General features: G+C 56.5%; 1 protein-coding gene across 4 annotated transcripts in view; it reads left to right on the plus strand.

Annotated features, from left to right (window-relative positions):
* The first annotated feature begins 11231 nt into the window (after window positions 1-11231).
* Window positions 11232-15490, plus strand: part of ADGRL1 (adhesion G protein-coupled receptor L1) — a 93722-nt gene continuing 89463 nt past the window's right edge. For all 4 annotated transcript variants that reach the window (XM_039514170.1, XM_039514165.1, XM_039514166.1 and 1 more), the window contains exon 1: window positions 11232-12142. The gene's annotated coding sequence lies outside the window, so the exon portion shown is untranslated. The remainder of the gene's footprint in view (window positions 12143-15490) is intronic.

Genomic DNA, 15490 nt, shown 5'->3' on the forward strand with positions numbered 1-15490 from the left:
TGATTATTCTGCAGCCCTTTACCCCATCCCCTCCTCTCTAGAGGAAACAGCCCCGAGCTCTCTCTTCTCTCTTATCAGCCCCCGTCTCTCCATCACCCTCTAGTTCTGCTACATTTGCTACGATCTGTGCTGGCAGCTTCCTGATCCTGCGAGCGGCGTGTGGCACTGGTGCTGATGCGCTGCTCCTTTAAACGCGATTGGCAGCGAAGAAAGAAAATGAATTTCTCCCTGGGTTTGAGACGTCCTTTCAGACAGGAAATGTCTCCCCCCTAGTCCCAAATGGTGTTAATAGTAGACACAGCAGCTGCATGCTGTCTGATTTTGCTGGAGCACTCGGTGGGGTGGAGCGGGAGCTTTCCCGTACCTTCCGTACTTCTTTCCATCAGTAGATCTCAAAGTATAGAGGAAACCATTATCATTATCCCCATTTGCAGATGGGGAAACTGAGGCATGGGGGGGCAGTGACTTGCCCCTGGTCACCCAGCAGAGCAGACCCAGGCACAGTGCCCAGATCTCCTGCAGCCCAGTCCTGTGCTCTTGCCACTAGGCCAGGCAGCTTCTCTGCACTCTTAATCAAGAGGGCTTTTTCTCCCAAGCACGTGCCAGACGTTTCAGTGCAACAGGCCGCAGTGAAAACAACCAGAGGGTTTTGCAGCATCTGGGGAAAGAAATAAACAGCTTCAGTTTGTAATGACCTAACCCTAAATCCCGAGGGGGCTGGATTTCCTAAGGTATCTCTTGTCATTATCCTGAAGGCCAGGGCTCGTTTCTCATGACCTCAGCTTCACCTCAGTGGGAATCAGCTCCTGGAAGCTCCTCTCTGAGTCCTGTCTCTCGAGACTCCAGTGCTCTGAGCTGCTGCAGCCCAGTCTCACTCGTATGGCGCGAAGAATTACCATCACGAGACCCCATCTCCGCCTCCTGCTCCCCCTGCATTGCGGGCTCCAGCTGCCTTAGTTTCCAAATCTTGATTCAGCCAGCTAAGTTCACGAGCATCCGGCCACCTTTCTCCACCACCGGCTCAAGAGCCTGCTCATTGGTCTACGGCTCCTGCCTTTCAGCCTCCATCTCTGATCTGAAAACACCTCTTTTCCCCCTTGTTCTCCCGTCCCTGGCTCTGGTGACCCATGTTAGAAGCATGTGGGGCTTTGTCCCCAGTTAATATCTGTTCCCTGTAAGAGGATGACAACCTACTGTTACGACAAGTGAATGGAGTTAATCCCTTAGCTCAAGGGGCCTTCAGAGCACTTGGTCTCAAGGCCCATCCCTACTGATAACCCACAAGTCAGGAGGGGAGGTGTTATAGATTTTTGACTTTTCAGCTTTATTACATTAAAAAAAACCAAACAACAACAAAACAGGACACTATGTTAAAAGGACATTGAGTTGGCAAAATCAAGGGCTCCAGTGTTGGGAAATGCCACAATTAAGGCTGCCTGGTTAACCTTAACTCTGCCCCGGTGCATGTACATTGTGAGACACTTTCACTGGTCCCATGCTGTTCTTTTCATGGGGCCCTGTGTCATCCACGGCACAGGATGGGCCGGGCTCACTGAATGATTGGCTATTCCAGATTTCTTTTTATCCTCATTCAGTATGTGGCCCAAGTGGTGTTTACCATCACCGTGCAAACCCTGCTGTGAGGACAAAGTGACTAATGTCCTCCTGGGCTTCTCGATGGCCTTTCTCTTCACTGTGCTTCACAAACTGTACGGCCCTGCCACTAGCGGGAGCTAAGACACATGCTTTGCCAAGGGGGTTCACAGCTCTTTGCTAGGCAGCAGCAGAGGAATCCTGAGACTCAGGACTCCCGGGTTCAATTCCCAGTTTTTGGGCGGGGCCCTATTGGTTACAGACTCTTCTGCCCCCGCCCCTGAATCTCTCCCTGTCCCCTGCTGCTCCTACCCCCCCCAGCTCCTGCTCCATCTCGTCCCCTGCTGCTAAACCCCCAGCTGCAGCTCATCCCCCAACTCCCCCATTGCTCCTGCCCGTTAGCACCGACCTTGCTGTCCTGCTCTTATGTCCCTTCACCCCCCTCTGCTTCTATCCACCCCAGCCTCCTGCTCTACCCCTCCCCCTCTCTTGTTCCTATTCCCCTCCCCCACCTCTGCCAATGTCCCCCTCTCAGCTCCCACTTCTAACCCCCTCTAATGGCAGATTTCCATCCTCTCTCACCCTCCCTGGGCTCCTTACCCCATCTCTTCCCCCTCCTTCCCCACGCCTCAATCTCCTGTGTTCCAATAAGTCCTCCTTCCCCTCTTTGCTGCCTGGGCAACAGCGGGGAGCAGGGGGGTGTTGGATAGCACAGGCTCCCAGGGCCGGTGCAAGGATGTTTCGTGCCCTAGGCAAAACTTCCACCTTGCACCCTTCTCCCCCCACCCCGCCACCCTGAGGTGCCCCCACGGCAGCTCCCCGCTCCACCCTGAGGTGCCCCCTTGCAGCCGGTCCCCTCCCTCCGCCCTGAGGCACACCCCCGCCCCGCCCCCCCCCAGCTCACCCCTGCCCCGCCTCCTCCCTGAGCATGCCGTCGCTGCTTCACTTCTCCCGCCTCCCAGGCTTGCGGCACCTAAGCTGATTGGCGCCGCAAGCCTGGGAGGCGGGAGAAGTGAAGCGGCCACAGCATGCTCGGGGCGGGGAGTTCCCCTGCGTGCTGCCCCCACCTTACTTGCTGCAGTCGGCCCTCCCCGCGCTCCCCTGCCCCAGCTCCCTCCACCTAAATGCCGGCAGCGACCGGGGCGGCCGAAGATCCGGCCGCTGCGGTCGCTGCCGAAGAAAATGGCACCCCCCAACTCCTAGCGCCCTAGTCGCCTAAAGGGTTGCACCGGCCCTGCAGGCTCCCTGTGCTCAGTTCTGGAACCCGGAGCAGCCAGGGGCAGCAGTGGCAGGGAAAGTCCAGCTCAGCCCCTGCAGCCTGGGGCTGGAGCATGCTCAGCTGCCCTGTGCCATCAGGTCAGGCCTTGGAGCCTAACACGTGTCTACTGAGCATGTGCAAATGGGGATTTTCAGACACTCCTAACCAGGGCTGCCCAGAGAGGTGGGCAAGTGGGGCAATTTGCCCCAGGCCCCGCAGGGGCCCCCACGAGAGTTTTTCGGGGCCCCTGGAGCGGGGTCCTTCACTCACTCTAGGGGGCCTGGAAAACTCTCGCGGGGCCTGGGCCCCTGAAGCTTCTTCCGCTCCAGGTCTTTGGCGGTAATTCAGTGGCGGGGCGGGGGGTCCTTCCGCACCGGGACCTGCCGCCGAAGTGCCGGGTCTTCGGCGATAATTCGGCGGCGGGGGCCTCCGCTGTGGGTCTTCGGGCACTTCGGCGGGTCCCAGAGCAGAAGGACCCCCCCACCGCCGAATTACCGCCGAAGCGGGGGCCCCCCACTGCCGAAGACCCCAGGCCCCCTGAATCCTCTGAGCGGCCCTGCTCCTAACTTGGCCAAATTTGGGTGGATTTTCCCAGGGGTGGCAAAAGGCACCTCCCTGGCCCCAGGACAAGTCCCCTGCCAAACTTCCAATCCCGGCTCCCACACGGGGGGGAGGGGGAGGGGCGTGGGTTAGGCCTTCTCAATGAGACAGTCCCAGGAATTATTTTAACTGGAACAAAAGGACGATTCTTCCCCTAACCTTGTTCTTGGAAATGCTAGGTGTGCTAGGTGCTGTACAGTATTTATTAGGTGTATTGCGGTTCTACTTGGCACCCCAGTCATGGACTGGGATCGCACCTTGCTAGGCATTGCACATTTATTAGGTGTATTACAGTAACATCTAGAAGCCCCAGTCTTGGACCAGGATCACACTGTGCTAGGAATTGTACATTTATTAGGTATATTACGGTAACACCTAGGAGCCCCCGTCGTGGACTGGGATCACACTGTGCTAGGCGCTGTACAGACACAGAGCAAAAGATGGTCCCTGCCCTAATTGCTCCCATTGATCTGGGGCACCAAGCACTAGATTGGGGCTCAAAGGACCAGCATTCTATTCCGAACAATCCCAGTGACCGTGGGCCAGTCACAGGCCCGCCTTGTGCCTCAGTTTCCCCACCTGTAAAATGGAGATTATGACAGTGACCACCTTTGTAAAGCACTCTGAGACCTACTGATGGTAAGATCTAAGAAGTGTTGCCATTCCACCTCCTCTCTGCTCGCAATGCATATCCAGCTAGAAAAGCTAGGGTTGAAAAATACACATTGATTAAATAATGTCATTAGCCAATTACATCTGCTAGGTTTCGCCCTGGACTCTGGCTTTGTCTTCCTTAGCGAAAGTCCAGAGTGAAGAATCACTATACACTGATGAGTTTTGTTAGCCAAAATAGCATGGAAAGCAGATAAGAAATTGCAGAAAGCGTGAAGGAGATGGGTTCAATATCAAAATTGAACTCTGCATGGGAAGGGACCATTTGTCAAGAGGTAATAAATCAGTTCCATTCATTCACGGTCTTGGCACAATTCTGTTACGCAGACAAACTTTGATTCCAGTTCTATACTGCTCTGGCAACAACATGAAGCTCTGGATCTTTAAACCTAGATCCAATGTTTAATTCGTGCCAAGAGATTGCCATGGCTGAGCCCCAGAACCTCGAGGTTTGGCAGTTCAGAGCCCCGGCACCTCTGGCCTTGCTGCAGCCGTTATGAAAAATAATTTTTTTTTGCTTGAGCCCCAGCACCTAATCGCTTGAGCGTATTTCTTTCTTTATCTCCAGTCAAGCTTATCTGCTGATGCAATTCCGGCACTGCCCAGGCCCCTTCCACCAAGCGATTCTAACGGAGAATTTGGAAATTTAGACATAAGAACATAAGAACATAAGAAAGGCCGTACCGGGTCAGACCAAAGGTCCATCTAGCCCAGTATCTACCGACAGTGGCCAATGCCAGGTGCCCCTGAGGGAGTAGTTTCTGAAAGATCAAAAAATGTTAATTCAGTTCAGAATCTCTAGCTGATACTTCGAGCCAAGTTGTGCCACTTATGCATGCCCAAGTTTATTACATCTTAATCCAAAAATCCATGCAGGCAGTCACTTTGAGTCTCTGCTAATTTCGCTGGAATTTCACCAGTACTGGGTGCTTTCGTGCCATTTTAACCAACGTTTCAGGCAGAGGTAAAATCTTTATCTTACATGTCAGTTCCTCTGAGAAGTTGTCTAGAAATTTGCCAGCACCCTTTATACCAAAATCTGTGGGACTGCTAAACTGCAGTCTTAGAACCCATGGGTTTTTGCAGTAACTTTTGCTATAGGGAAGCCCAGTTTCGTGTTATAAATTGGCTTAGTTAGGGCCAGGGCCGCCCGGGGGGGCCCCCATGAGAGTTTTTCGGGGCCCCTGGAGCGGGGTCCTTCACTTGTTTCGGGGGCCCTGGAAAACTCCCGTGGGGCCCGGGCCCCCAGAGCGTCTTCCGCTCCGGGTCTTCGGCGGCAATTCAGCGGCTGGGGGTCCTTCTGCTCCAGGACCCGCCACCAAAGTGCCCCAAAGACCCGCAGCGGGGGGTCCTTCCGCCCCAGGACCTGCCGCCGAAGTGCCGGGTCTTCGGTGGCAATTCGGCGGCAGGGGGCCCCCGCCACCGAAGTCCCCAGGCCCCCTGAATCCTCTGGGCGGCCCTGGTTAGGGCTTGGCTACACTACAGGTTATGTCGGTATAATTTATGTCGCTCAGGGGTGTGAATAAGCTGCGTCGCTGCAGCACTTCTAGTGTAGACTGGCCACTAGTGTAATGAGTTTCTCCCAGAGTTCTCAATTAGCGTAAGTTCTAGACATGTGTGAGTGAAATACAAGCACACAGCCTGCATCCAGACAGCTGTCATTCAGGTCCAGGTTCTCAGCAAAGCCTTCAGCAGGGAGGGATAGCTCAGTGGTTTGAGCATTGGCCTGTTAAACCCAGGGTTGTGAGTTCAATCCTTGAGGGGGCCGTTTAGGGATCTGGGGCAAAATCAGTCCTTGGTCCTGCCAGTGAAGGAAGGGTCCCTTCCAGTTCTATGAGACAGGTCTAGCTCCATATTTATATTTAGCTGAACATAACCAAATCATAGAATCTCAGGGTTGGAAGGGACCTCAGGAGGTATCTAGTCCAACCCCCTGCTCAAAGCAGGACCAACACCAACTAGTCACTACTTAGGGAACCAATACATGGATAAACATTGTTTTGCTACATCTCAGTTGGAGCTGGCAGGGTGGGCTGCCTTTCAGGGTCACCGTTGCAATGACTCAGGATTAGAGCTGGGTATACATTTTCAACCAACTCTTTTTTCCAGCAAAAAATACAAAGTCAGCCACAGCAAAATGTTTCAGGAATTCATGCCTCCTCCTCCTCCTCTTCCTCCTTGGTGCTAAAGGTCCTGGAGGTTTTAAGCAGCTCTCAGAATCTGCCCCAACCTCTTGGTGTCAAGGGCGTTCGGTCAGGAGACAGCTGATCTGCCTTCCCTCCCCACGTGCTGGAGCTGGGATTGCACTCTGGTTCCTAGCCTTGACTTTCCACAGGCTTCCTGCAGTTCCCTATAAGAGCTTCTACACACCTGACTCACCCAAGAATTCATCTCCACCCTTCCTTTTGGAAGGTGTTTACATGGCTTTCTTTCTTCTTCCTCAGTGCCCAGGTCTCACATCCAGAGAAAACAGGCCTCATGGAATGGTTGGGTCTTGCTGAAGCTTGGTCTGTTCTCAGTAGCTGTCTGGCACTCAGGTTTCTCTCGAGAAAAGTAACACAGTTTCCTGCTGCTTCAGATTGTTTCAGGACCCCCCCCCCCATCCTCCCCGCCACCACCACCACCAAAAAAACCCTCTAAAAGACAAACTCAGAATGTTTCGTGTTGACATGGTCTAAATAAAATCTTTCAATTCTTTGACTTAAAATGACTTTTCATGTCAAAATGTCCTTTACGTGCCTTAAAAACAACCAATCCGAACCATTTACAAATGGTCAGAATAGAAACAAAACCTTCCAGTTTTGTGGCAATGAACCATTTTGTTCAGCCCTGAAATGAATTTTTTGCTACTTTTCCATTTGCGGAAAATTTCAAAACAATTCCGTTTCCGTTTGACCCAAAAGGATTTTGTTTCAGCTGGAATTGGCGGCTAAACGAAAAGCCATTATTTGCCCAGCTCTGCTTGACACAGAAAGTCCCTTTGAGTGATTCACGCAAGGTGTACATCTGGACTCTCTATGCTCTTCTCAGATTTCACAGGGGTCTTCCTAGATTGGACTTTGAAAGACAGAGTTAATTGGATGCTTTTCAGTGACAACCTTAGTTGCTACCCAGCAGGGGGCAGTGTCTCTGGCCAAGCCACGATGGTCCTGGTCACAGGGTCTCTGGTCCATGTGTTTTGGTTTCTGAAAGCAATCTGTTGAGCAAAACAGGGCATGAGGTATCCATTTCTGGCAGAGCGCCTGGTTCCTCTTCTTGGCCAAGCTACTGTAAGCCAAGCAGAACGTGGCCCTGGTGAAGATCTGAAATGTCCACCCAAGGTATGAGTTGTGTCCCTCCTCAGAGAGAAAATGAGCTACCTCCTTTGTGGCTTCTTGCAACATTGTGTTTGAAAGATTCCACTATTGCCATGAAAAAATTCTCGGTTGGTGTAAGAGTGTTTGACCACCCGTTGGACGTCTGCTGACTAAGCTCCAGCCAGTAACTGATTCCCACAAGTTACTTCCTGTGGGCCCCTCTGCAGTGGGCTCCTTTGGCCAGCTCTGCACGACTCTGTGCTTTTTCCTCAGCACTCCTGGCTGTCTGCAGATGTGGTCCCGTTTGAGGTTAGCGGGTCTCCTCCCACTCCTGGATGGTTCTGTCTTGGTTTAGTAGCTCCTCATGCAGCCACATAAAGTCATTTGACTCATTTGTTTCATCAACAACAGGAAATAACAATGAGTGAAACACAAAACAGCTCTTCACGCCTCTGTACCAGTATGTGAGGATTCCCTCTGTACCCGTATGCCAGGATTCCCCCTGTACCGGTACGCCAAGATCCCCTACACCTCAGTGTTGAAGTTAGTAAGTTCACTTCCTATATGAAATTCTCTCTGTGCAGCTGCCAGTCATACAGATCAGGCTGGATAACGTTTTGATGGGTTCACCTTTAAATATTTACACTTCACCTTGGCTTTTCGACATACTACTTGACTGTATCGGCTTCTTTAACACCAAACAAACACCTTTCTGAAATATCTCTCTCTATATACACACATCTGATGAAAAGTAGCTACATCTCAAACTGGATTCGTTCAAACTAAGCTTTAACCAAGGTGTGGGAATATATAGATGTTATATATATATGGCAGCTGTCCAGGTCACTTACAATGTCCAGCTGCAGCATCACAAGTGGCTAACAGGTCCAATTCTCGCGTGACAGCCTGTGCTCCGAAGCAAGCAAGCGCAGGGCGCAGGGCCAGCGGATGAAGCTGGAGCATCCGAGGGCTTGAGGCCTGTCACACTTTCCTCTGCTCCCTTCACTTTCCTCCATTTCATCCACCTCTCCTCAGCCTCTTTGTGGCCATGGTGCAGCTCAGCACTCCGGTGGGGCCTGTGGCTTTACATCTAAGGTAGCTTATCGATCACTCTTCTATTGCAAACTATTTGCAATCCTTTTTGGGATCAGGTTGCCTGGGAAACTAAACTTCCCTCCCACTGACTGGGTCTGGTACTGTCGAGGATGCCTTTAGGCAGCCTTAATTTCTGATGTAGTTTCTTATATCTTAATGGATTCCTTCTCAATTGATTTTATCTAGTAATAAAATGACACCTGATGATGCTCACTCGGCAGCGCTCGGCCTTCTGTATCTTTATTACACATTGATGGGCACAAAGTGTATAAAACAGAAGAAAAAGGTAACTGAGGAAATTTCTTTGCACTTTAGCAGGAGTTTGTGGTTAACCCCAGCTGTTATAGTCACCCCACCTACAGCTCCTTGAATCCCTTCTCCTGGAATCTGGGCCAGGTTTTCCCTCCAGGCAGCCACATACATGTGCAGTTTAGCCTCTTTTCTGGAACATCTGCCCTGCCATATGTCTATGGGGTCACCCAGGACTGGATTATCCTTAATCCCTTTATCTGGAGCCCAATCTCCTGGGAGCCAGGCCTGGGTTTGCCTTCTCCCGGCTGCCAGTCCTGCGACTGTGCAGGGTCTATTCCTTAGCGGAGGTATCCAGTCCGGATTTTGACTCCTTTTCAGCACTGATCAGCTGTAGTTTTCCCATCTATTCCCATGTTGTATAATCCAGATCTGGTTTTATCTCCTCCTGGCTGCTACTCAGGGGTATCTGCAGCCTACACTCCAGCAGGTGGAATCCAGTCCAGGTTTTGTCTCCTCCCTGGCTCCCTCAGGTGTCTGTGCAGTAGGTCTCCAGGGCTGGGAATCCAGGCTAGGCCCTGCCAGGAGGAGTCGCTTTCTTCTTTGTCCATTCCCATGCTCAGGAATCCAGTGCAGATTTTGCCCTTTACCTGCTACAGGTGTATTTCCCATATCCCTGGTTCTGTGTTTTGTGTCCCTCCCCCATCCCCACCAGGTGTATTGCTCCTCCCTCCTTCCAGACATAGGAACCCAGTCCGAGTTTTCCCTCCTTCCCCTTCCCCCCAGGTGTGCCCCTCCCCTCCATCCCCTCCTCCATCCACCCCAGCTAGTCCTCTCCCCCAGGTGTGCCCCTCCCCTCCATCCTCCTCCATCCACCCCAGCTCTTCCCTCTCCCCAAGTGTGCCCCTTCCCTTCATCCTCCTCAATCCACCCCAGCTATTCCTCCCGGGTGTGCCCCTCCATCCCCCTCAATCCACCCCAGCTAGTCCCCAACCTGGGTGTGCCCCTCCCGTCCTCCCCCCCTCAATCCACCCCAGCTATTCCTCTCCCCCAGATGTGCCCCTCCCCTCCATCCCCCTCAATCCACCCCAGCTATTCCTCTCCCCCAGGTGTGCCCCTCCCCTCCCCTCCACCCCCCTCAATCCACCCCAGCTATTCCTCTCCCCCAGGTGTGCCCCTCCCCTCCATCCCCTCCTCCATCCACCCAGCTATTCCCCTCCCCTTAATCCACCCCAGCTCTTCCTCCCCAGGAGTGCCCCTCCTCCATCCCCTCAATCCACCCCAGCTCTTCCCTCTCCCCAGGTGTGCCCCTTCCTTCATCCTCCTCAATCCACCCCAGCTACTCCCCTCCCTGGGTGTGCCCCTCCTCTCCATCCCCTCAATCCACCCCAGCTATTCCCCTCCCCAGGTGTGCCCCTCCCCTCCCCCCCCCTCAATCCACCCCAGCTATTCCCCTCCCCGGGTGTGCCCCTCTGCTCGATCCCCCCTCAATCCACCCCAGCTACTCCCCTCCCTGGGTGTGCCCCTCCCCTCCCTCCTCCTCCATCCTCCTCAGCTATTCCCCCTCCCCTCAATCCACCTCAGCTACTTCTCTCCCGGGTGTGCCTCCTCCATCCCCTCCTCAATCCACCCCAGCTATTCCCCTCCCCGGGTGTGCCCCTCCATCTCTCCTCAATCCACCTCAGCTATTCCCTCCCCGGGTGTGCCCTCCCCTCCTCCCCCTCAATCCACCCCAGCTATTCCCTCCCCGGGTGTGCCCCTCCTCTCCATCCCCTCAATCCACCCCAGCTACTCCCCTCCTGGGTGTGCCCTCCTCCTCCTCCATCCCCATCAATCCACCCCAGCTATTCCTTCTCCCCAGGTGTGCCCCTCCCTCCATCCCCTCCTCCATCCACCCCAGCTACTCCCCTCCCGGGTGTGCCCCTCCTCTCCATCCCCTCAATCCACCCCAGCTACTCCTCCCTGGGTGTGCCCTCCCCTCCATCCCCTCCATCCACCCCAGCTATTTCCTCCCCGGGTGTGCCCCTCCTCCCCCTCAATCCACCCCAGCTATTCCTCCCGGGTGTGCCCCTTCCTCCTCCCCTCAATCCACCCCAGCTATTCCCCTCCCCCAGGTGTTCTCCTCCCTCTCGTCTCCCCTCAATCCACCCCAGTTTTTCCCTCCCCCCCAGGTGTGTCCCTCTCCTCCTTCCCCCCTCAATCCACCCCAGCTATTCCCTCTTCCCGGGGTGTGCCCTTCCCTTCCATCCCCTCAATCCACCCCAGTTTTTCCCTCCCCCCAGGTGTGCCTCTCCCCTTCCCTTCCTCCCCCCTTTCCCGGACTCCACTCCGGCTTTTCCTCCCTCCCGTCTCGCTGAGCCCTGGCGCTGAATGAAGCCGCTGGCTCCTCATTGCTGCCCGGTGCCCGGACCCTGCCGTGCCGCGGGGCGCTCCGCAGCCGCCTGGCCGAAGGACGGAGCGGGAGGCAGAGGGGCGCTCGCACCCCACCGTACGTCCGGGCCCGGCTGGCGGCTGCTGCCTGGGGCGGAGCAGGCGTGACCTTCCGGCCAGCCCCCCATCCCTGCCGCCCGGGACCCTGCTCCCAGCCCCGCCGGGGGCGGCGGCGGAGAGGCACCGATCGCGGGGCTACCGAGGGGGCGGAAGAGCGGAGCGCTGCGCTGCGCCCCCTTCCCGGCGCTGGGGGGACGGTGGAGGAGCCCAGCGGCTGCGAGGTCCCGGAGACGGGGACCCCCGGAGGAAGATTGTCGAGAAACGCCCCCGATCCTCCCCCCTGCTCCGTGGAATTGCGGGGTCCCCCCCCACCCCGCAGCAGCCCCGCGTGTGCGCGGGCAGGGCTGGCGGGGCTGATTTCGCTTGCACGCTGGCTCCCCAGCATGCCCGGACTGCCTGTCACGCGTGGATCTAGCCAGAGACACCCCGTCGCCGCGCTGGAGCGGACTGGGCGCCCGGCGGAGACCTCCTGAGAGCCGGGGGGTTTGAGGGGGGGATCGGGGTTATTCGGAGGGGGGAGCCGGCTTGGACTATTTTTCTCCCCCTTCCTCTGTTGTATTTTTGTGGGGGGGAGGGGATCCGTTTGGAGAAGCATCCAGCGGGGAGGAAAACAAGCCACCCGAGGACACCCCCCCTCCCCCGCCCCTGCACACTGCAGGGCAGAGGATCCGGAGCGATCCGCGCCAGGTTGGAGCCGACCCCCGAATCCAGCCCGAGCTCGGCAGACGCTGCCCACCGGTCTCCATCGCTCGCTCCGATTTCGTAACACGTGGGGGGGGGTGGGCGGGGTGGGGGGCGAAGGAAAGCGAAATGGCTCGAGCCGGAGTGGAATAGGACCAGCTGAATGGAGCAGCCCGCTGGAAGGAGACCGGAGGCTGGATCGCTAAAGGTAAGTCACTGGCTTGATTGTTTCTCGACTGGTGTGTGTGTCCTGGGTGGGGTGGGGGGGTTGGTGAGATCTGACAGCCCCCCCACCCCCAGGTAAATAACCGATCCATTGACCCTCTCTCGCTTTGGATTCTGTGCTAAACTGCAGGGAGATGGGGAGGGGGCTGGGGGGGTGAGGTGAACGGGGGGGGCAGGAAAAGGGAGAGAGGGAGGGTTGGGGAGACGGGAACGGCAGAGCGTTCAGATCTCTGGAAATATGGACTCCCCCAGCGCTCAGACCTGGAATGGGGGGGGCTGTCATCTGTTTGGTGTTTTTTCCCTCCTCCTGTTTTCCCAGACAGGGATCGTTTTGCGCCAGTCCCCGGGAGAGGGAAGGTGGTGGTTGGGGACACACGCTTCCTAGCAGCGATGCTGGCAGGAAGAGATGCATCCAACCCCCCCTCTTCCTCGGGAGAATGGGTAGGAGGGGAGGGGGCGCCCCTGCGTCTGATCGGTGGGTGCAGCAGACAAAGCCACCTGCCCGGCACCCCGCGATCCGCTCCTACTGCAGTATTTTTTGGTGTGTGTGTGTGTGTGGGGGGGCAATTACCCCTGAGTACCGTAATATCTGGAGGGAGAGGGCAGGGATAATTCTTCCAGCTCTGGGTGGCTCTCGATCCCCTCTCGCTGCGGGGAGGTGGGGGGGGGGCAGGGGTAGATGTAGATACAGAACAGCTCTGACAAGAGATTGGGGCAGACCCCCCCTCCATACGTGTCTTTATGTAACGGGCTTTATCACGGGAGAGGGGACACATTTTTTTCATATGTATCCTTCCAAGATGGTAGGATGCGGGCGGAATGGCTAATAAGGGAGGGGTGGGGGCTGTTGCCAACCATGGGGTGGGGGAGAGCTGTGCCCAGCACCCACCTCTGGGGCCAATCCCGACTGGGGGGGCGTTGATTGGCCACCCCCTTAAAATGGGGTGGGGGCGCCCCTTTATTCCCCCCCCCCCCCCGACCGGCCTGTGTGGCTGAAACCGGGGCGGCCTCACCTTTTGGAGCGGGGGAGGGGCCCGATCCTGCTCCCCTTACGGGGGGGGCTGGTTCTGCTCTCTTCCCCTTCCCCCACGCCCAGAAAATGGGGAAGGGACTCCACGGTGCGGGGAAGTGTCGTGTCAGCCCTGGGAAGGATTCAGCCCCCTTGGCATGTCTCAATCCGGATTGATGTCGGAGTCCAGCCGGATCCGGCCCAGAGAGAAGTAAACAAAGCAAGGAGGCGGTTAATAGAGAGAGATCGGAGCCCCTCCTCCCCCACTGCACCCGTAATTATATCACCTCCTTTGCCCCCCACCCCGTCACAAAAGCCCTAGACCCCGGTGTACGCCCCCCCCCAGCCTTGGCCCTTGGCGCGTCCGACGTGGGTGGGGTGCAGGGGGAGCGACTTCTGCGGCCGTGGCTGTGGCTGTGTGTGATGGGTTTTTTTTTTTAAAGGATCAAGTCCAAAAATTTTGCCGGTGGTGGGGAGGGGGAACGAGCCCTGGGTGGCTTCTTTAAAGCCCCTTTGGGTTTGGGGGGAGAGGGTCCCCGGATCTCGGGCTCGGTCCATGGATCCAGTGCACCCCTGGGCCGCCTCTGCTGCCTCTCTCGATTTGGGGGGGGGCAGGGGGGAAGCAATAAAGTGGGGGCAGGGGGACGCTCTCGGGGGGGCTGAGCCCCAGAGCGAGGAGGGAGGGGGAGATGGATGGAGGGAGATGGATGAGTGGACAGAAAAACCTGTTACTATGCTCAGCCTCCCGATTCCCTTGCTCGCCTTGTCAATTTCACTCCCGCGCCAGCCCCCCGCCCCCGCCCCAGGTTAATGTCATTTCCTGGATTTCGCCCCCATCTAGGATCTCAGTCCCCCCCCTCAATTGCAAACGCCCCCCCCCTTCCCACCCCAAATCAAATTCGCCCTGGGTTTTCATAATAAAATGGCGATTTGCTGGAGGATGGGGTGGGAGTAATTGCTTCGGGGGGGGAAAATTGAGTATGGGGGGGTCATCGTGGGGGTCCCTGGAGGTCTCCCCCTACACACACACACACACACACGGAGAAGGAGGGTGTGGGATGTTGCAGGAGGGAGCTGGTTGTGGGGGGTTGTCCCTCCCCCATCTGCTGGGGAGGCGGTGCACCCCCCACGCCAATGTGTGCATGGGGGGGCTCCCCCACTGCACCCCTCGGTGGAGGGGACCAACGCCCCAAGATGGGCACACTGTTGGTGGGGGGGAACTTCCCATTGCCATGCATTGGTTTCTCTGGCTTTCTCATCTCCCCCCCCCCCCCAAAAAGCCTTAAAAATAGCCCCTGGCTTCTCCAGCCCCAGGGTGGTGGCCAGGGGTGGGCAGATGCCTCTGGAATATTAACGAGGCAGCAGGGCTGGGACCCTGCAGCCGAGGTTGCTGCTGGGGGGCGGTTCCTTTGGGGGAGGGGTGCTGACTTTTGTCCCACAGGCCTGGCCACTGATCAGCCCCCACTCGTGTCATGCCCCCACCCCAAGCTGTCCAGCTCTGGGCAATTTGCTTTCTGCCCCACAGGAAAATTGCACGGGGGAGGGGCTTCTGGGCCAAACTCCAGCTTTACCTGCCCCCCCCAAAAAAGCACAAAGCCCCCCCCATCCAAGCTGGGAAATGAATATTAAGGCAACCCAATAATTTGCTCCTTGCTTCAGAGGTTATTGCTGGGTCTCAAGGTGCCCGCTGAGACTGGGGCTGGCTCACCCCATTGCGCCAGTCCCTGCCCTGAAGAGCTCCCAGTCGGAACAGACCGGGAGAGGACAGACACTTCTTCCCATTTTACAGATGGGGAAAGTGAGGCACGGAGCTAGCTGCAGGGACTGGCCCAAGGTCATGCAGGGAGTCAGGAGCAGAGCCAGGATGTGAACCCACAAGTCCTGACTCCTTGCCTGGGGTCTTCCTCCCCCATCCCCTCCTACTAAGGCTTTTGGCATGTGGGGACCTTGGGGGAAGGGGTAACTAGAGCCTCCCCCCAGGAGGTATAACTCACAGAGTACCACCCCCACCCCTGTGGGAAAGTCCCATCTGGCCTGGCAGAGCTGTTTGGGGGGAGGGGTGGGGAGGCTCTGACCTTGCCAAGCCCCCCTTCACCACATCTGGATCAGTCCCACTGCTTTGGGGGGTGGGGAAGAGTTCATAGGAACCGGGATCTGGATCAGAACTGAATCGGGTTCCACAGAACCAGGGAGGGAGCAGAGGCCTATTTTATCCCAGAACTTTGAGTAGGGAGGTGTCCAGATAAACTGGTCCCCAAGCACTGTCCCTGCTAGTTCTGGAGTCCCAGCTCCAGGCAGCCAGGACTCCTGGGTTCTCTGCTC

This window comes from Mauremys reevesii, linkage group 25 (assembly GCF_016161935.1).
Source record: "Mauremys reevesii isolate NIE-2019 linkage group 25, ASM1616193v1, whole genome shotgun sequence".
Classification (NCBI taxonomy): domain Eukaryota; kingdom Metazoa; phylum Chordata; order Testudines; family Geoemydidae; genus Mauremys; species Mauremys reevesii.